The sequence below is a fragment of the Microtus ochrogaster genome, chromosome 16 (assembly GCF_000317375.1).
Source record: "Microtus ochrogaster isolate Prairie Vole_2 chromosome 16, MicOch1.0, whole genome shotgun sequence".
Classification (NCBI taxonomy): Eukaryota; Metazoa; Chordata; class Mammalia; order Rodentia; family Cricetidae; genus Microtus; species Microtus ochrogaster.
Genome location: NC_022018.1, coordinates 54,311,082 through 54,316,232, shown reverse-complemented (window position 1 = coordinate 54,316,232; position 5,151 = coordinate 54,311,082).

Here is a 5,151-nt window from a genome sequence, read left to right as displayed (position 1 = left end):
TTTAATAAATAAATAAATTTTAAAAAGTTGAAAAAAAATTAAAAAAAAGAAAAAAAAGTTGAAAAAAAAAAGAAGACACACAAAAACCCAACTCACATCTTGTTCAAGTTCCCTTTCTGTTGCTGGGATGAATTACTCCAACAAATGCAACTTAGGAAAGAATTTACAACTCCAGATGGTGGACCATTATTGAGGGCAAGTCAGGACAGAATTCAAGCAGCTGGTCACCCCAACTTCACATTCAAGAAGAGAGAATATTCATATTCTTGCTTGCTCTCAGTTAATTTCTCCTCTCTTTGCCTAGGGAATGGTGCCACTCACCATGGGCTGAGTGTTCCTATATCTATTACCTATCAGGACAATCCCCATACAGACATGTGCACAGACTCACCTGACCCAGATAGTTCTCATTAAGAATCTCTTCCCTGCCAGAGGTAGAGGCACATGCCTTTAATCCCAGTACTTGGGAGGCAGAGGCAGGAGGATTTGTGATGTGGGATACCCACTGGATGCTGTGAATATGTTTTATTACCACTGGTTAATAAAGAAGCATCTTTGGCCCATGGCAAGGCAGAATATAGCTAGGTGGGAAATCCAAGCAGAGCTAGAGGAAGAAAGAAGGTAGAGACGGGGAGACGCCAGCAGCCACTGGAGGACTAAGATGCTAGAGCACTACCTGTAAGTCACAGGGCACGTGATTATTAGAAATAGGTTAATTTATATGTAGACCTAGCTAGTAAGAAGCCTGATCCATCGGTCAAGCACTTATAATTAATACTAAGCCTCCAAATGATTATTTTGTAAGCAGCTGTGGAAACCAGCAGGAAGGAGAGAAACAGGTTCAGTGGGACCAGGTGAGACAGAAAAGTCTCCAACTACAGATTTCTGTGTGTTCGAGGCCAGCCTAATCCACATGGTAAGTTCCAGGACATCCAGAGCTAGACATTGAGACCCTGTCTCGAGAAAACAAAAAGCCAAAGAAGAACAAAAGAGTCTTCCCGCTGGATTCCAGGTGGCAGCGAATTGACCTTTCGAACCATCCATTCTCATCTCTCTTTTCGCCAGCTTCCCTCACAGCTGTGTCATCTGTAGAAAGGACGATAACCTGCCCTGTGGCTGGCACGCCCACGTGATCAGGCCTTGACCTTATATATTCTGTGGTTCTCCTCCCCCTCCCTTACTCACCCCTTCTTCAAAGCTCCCTCAATCCTCCCGCTCTCCAGAACACTGTCCTCTGAGAGGTTCCTGTTCCGCCCCTGCTCCTTGTCCTCTCTTCAGTGGATGCTTTCCTCCCCGCTACAGATTGTCCCCACATCTCGGCATATTGTCTCCTTAGCATGTGTCTCTACCTATAGAACCTAAGTGGACTGATTTTTATTGACTATTTACTTGGAACTTAACTCCCCCTATGAGCTGACTCCAATGGTCTCTTAGATTTCTCTTTCCCTCTGTTCCATCATCTGACATTATTGAGATTTCAAAGCCACCCAGAGAGCTGATTACTTCCCTGACGGTGTGTGTGTGGATTCTTTCGCTCCCTGAAAGGACCTGGCCTTTTAGAGCGATGTGTACCCACTTTCCTTTGAGACTTACATTTCCAGCTATGAGATGACCACGTCAAGTGGGCTTTTCCTCCTGAAGCAGGGCTCTGACACTCCCCAGATGTGTGGGCCGTTCCTTTGCAGGAGCACACGGGGACTCCTGTCCTGTCACACAGGAATGCATGATTTATGTATCTCCAGGGGGGTGTAGATTATACAAACGACACATTGTGCCATGAATTCCAGCCTGGCTCCTGTCAGTATTTATTTGAGAGTCTGGTGCCATGTCATAAAAATGATATGAATACTAACAACTAGAATTTATGAGGACTAGCTGAAAACTAAGATTGATAACTTGTTGAAATAATAAAGCAAAAAAGGTTTTTCTTCTTAAGGGGAGAAAGAAATATTAGTGTTCACGTGGGATGGAAACTATGTCATTTTTGGTAAATCCCAACCTAACCAACGAAGCAATAACATAACAAGATGGGAGCTATCTTCAAAACAGGTTTTTCTTTCACGTGACACACTTTCTGAATTTTTATATATAGTAGTTCTCCGTGCCTTGCTGTAAATTGACTACGAAAAAGTGATGTCAAGTGAGTATCTGCCCAGCACATAAAGTGGTCTGTGGTAGGCCGCACACACGGTACAGGTTGGAGCAGAGAGGGCCGCTTATTTCCCTGAGTCCTACTGTGCCTCTTTCTTATTTCCCAAACTGGTCCAGCTTGGATCAGGATTGGCGTGCAGCTCTCTGGATGCAAGGCTCCTTTTACATCCACAAAGACCCCATCTCTGTAGGTCTGGGTGTGATCTATGGCCCTTCCCCCGCAAAAAAAAAAAAAAATCCCAAAAGACAGAGGGTGGTGAGAGACAGCATCACATAGCCACCCTCTTACACACAGAACTTCTGAACTGTAGGAGGGACAGTCACCCATATCTTTGTCATCTCACACTGGAGGACAGCCTAAGTCCCTGAGAGAATCCCTACACCCAATTAACATCACAGAGTGACTTCATTTGCATATGGGCACACAGAGTCCCCAGATGCACCAGTCACATGTCCTACCAGCATGATGGGGGTTGCTAAGTGTGACACTCCCAGTCCTCCCCCGCCCCCCGCACCCCAGGAAGTCATTCACCTTATCTGAAGTCAGCAGATCCAGTTTTTCCCCCAGCAGTCGGATTCTCCCTCTCAGGGTGGAAGGAGTGTGAGAAGGATCAAGGCCACCTGTAAGAAATAAATGCAGGGCTGGAGAGATGGCTCAGAGGTTAAGAGCACTGACTGCTCTTCCAGAGGTCCTGAGTTCAATTCCCAGCAACATGGTGGCTCACAGCCATCTGTAATGAGATCTGGCGCCCTCTTCTCTCATGCAAGCATACAGGGAAGGAATATTGTATACATAATAAATAAGTCTTAAAAAAATAAAACAAAAAAAAAAAGAAAGAAATGCATTTACGTCTACAAAACAGTCATGCTCAGACCCTCCTGAGGGGATGGGGCTTTGCTCTTAATTCCCAGCATTTGAGAACAGTGTGAGAGGTAATTTTTCTTAAGCTTTATTTATTTATGTATTTTATGAGTGTTCTACTTGCATGTATGCCTGCCTGACAGAAGAGGGCACCAGAGCCCTTTCCAGAAGATTGTGATGATGTAGGTGCTGGGAATTGAACTAAGGACCTCTGGAAGAGCAGCCAGTGTTCTTAACTGCTGAGCCATCTCTCCAGCCCCTCAAATGAGGTAATTTTGTTACGCAAGTTTTTGTTACATTTAACATTCTTTTTTAAAAAAATATTTCTTATTGTTTATTTACTTTATTTTATGTGCACTGGTGTGAAGGTGTCAGATCCCCTGGAACTGGATCTTCAGACAATTGTGAGCTGCCATGTGGGTGCTGGGAACGGAACCCCGGTCCTCTGGAGGAGCAGTCAGTGCTCTTAACCGCTGAACCATCTCTCCAGCCCCACATTTAACATTCTTATAACAAATAGAAGCCGAAATGTCTGCCTCTTCTCCTTGTGTTCGCCCTAGTTTCCAGGCCTTTTATAACCAAGTACATAAAACTGAGTGGCTCAAACAACAGAAGGGATTGTCTACAACTTCTGTTGGACCAAGACAGAGATGAAGCTGTCAACAGCATCAAAGGCCTGGAGGGTGGAGGTAGGGGGTGGAGGCCAGGTTGGGATTTCATAAAACCTTTCTCCTAGCTAACCTACTTAGCTTGTGGTGATGTGACCCAAACTTCTTGTGATGGCTTTTTCATCCAATTTCTTCATTTCCTGAAGATAGCAGTCAAATTGGATTAGAGACCACCTTATTTGCCTCCCTGTGATCTAAACTCTGAACTGCGCCCCATGCTGCTCGAAAGACGACGTTGCCTGACGCTCAGTAGGTTAGTGAGCTATTCCAGCCAGCTCTCAGTCCCCAGAAGAGAGTGGGAGGAACCTCTGCATTGCAGCACGCAGGAAAGACATGCATATGGCTGGCATCTGGAATGGGGCAGGCATGTTCCTTAAGCCTTTGGCGGCCCAGGCTAACTCTGGTCGTCAGTGTTGTCGTGGAAGAACAGCGGGAACTGTTAGATTCCCGATTGGGTTTTAGAGCCAGACAACTGGTATGGACAGATACCACACACTGAGTGTCATGGGAGGAGACCCTCTCCACATGTCATGTCATGCCATGTGGTACTTGTCTCTGTATAAATGACGGGGAATGAATGTCCCATCTGCACCCTCCTGTGACCTGTACTCCCTGATAGAAGGCTTAAAATTTCAGAGTTTCTTTGAAATATTTTCCTTTATTTATTTATTTTTGTTATGTGCATGGGTGTTTGCCTGGATATATGTCTGTGCACCATGTGCGTGCAGGGATCACAGAGGCCAAAAGAGGGTGTTGGGTCCCCTCGATTGGAGTTATAGATGGTTATGAGTTGCCATGTGGGTGCTGGGAATCGAACTCTGGTCCTCTGGAAGAGCAGTTAGCGCTGTTAAAACACTTTCCAGCCCTCCAGACAGGTTTTCAAGCTGCAACACTCAAGCTTCATGATCTAACCGTTGTACCTACTGGTTTGAAAACTGGGGTCTTGTTTCACCATGCCTGGATCTAAATTTGTAGAGACATAGGCCAAGTGACTTAAACAGCTGTACACAGAGGTAAATAGCTGGAGAGAAAATATCTTTTATGAAAACGCTGTGGCTCCACATGGATTGTGAGGTCAGGACAGACCTGTGAAAAGGTTCATGTGGCCATGCGGTTGGAAACGGAGAAGCCACTGGTGTTGTCTTTTAAAGCTTGGTTAACTTAAGAAGGCAGGGGAAGGCTGGGTGAAAACATTGACTGTGTTTGTTTTCGAGCAGCCTCTGTCCCCTTCCGCTCTTTTTAGCATGCATTTCTGTGTTGTGTGTGTATGTATGGGGGTGTGCATGTGCAAGGCATGTGTGGTCAGAGGACAACATGTAAGACTTGGTTCTCTCCTTTCCTATGTGGGGTCCTGGGATTAAGTTCAGTTTGTCAAACTTGGTGGCAAGTGCCTTTGCCTGGTGAACCATCTTGCTGCCCCTTTCTTTTTCCAGAGACCTGCATGCACACTGCTGTAATGTCTTGAGTACT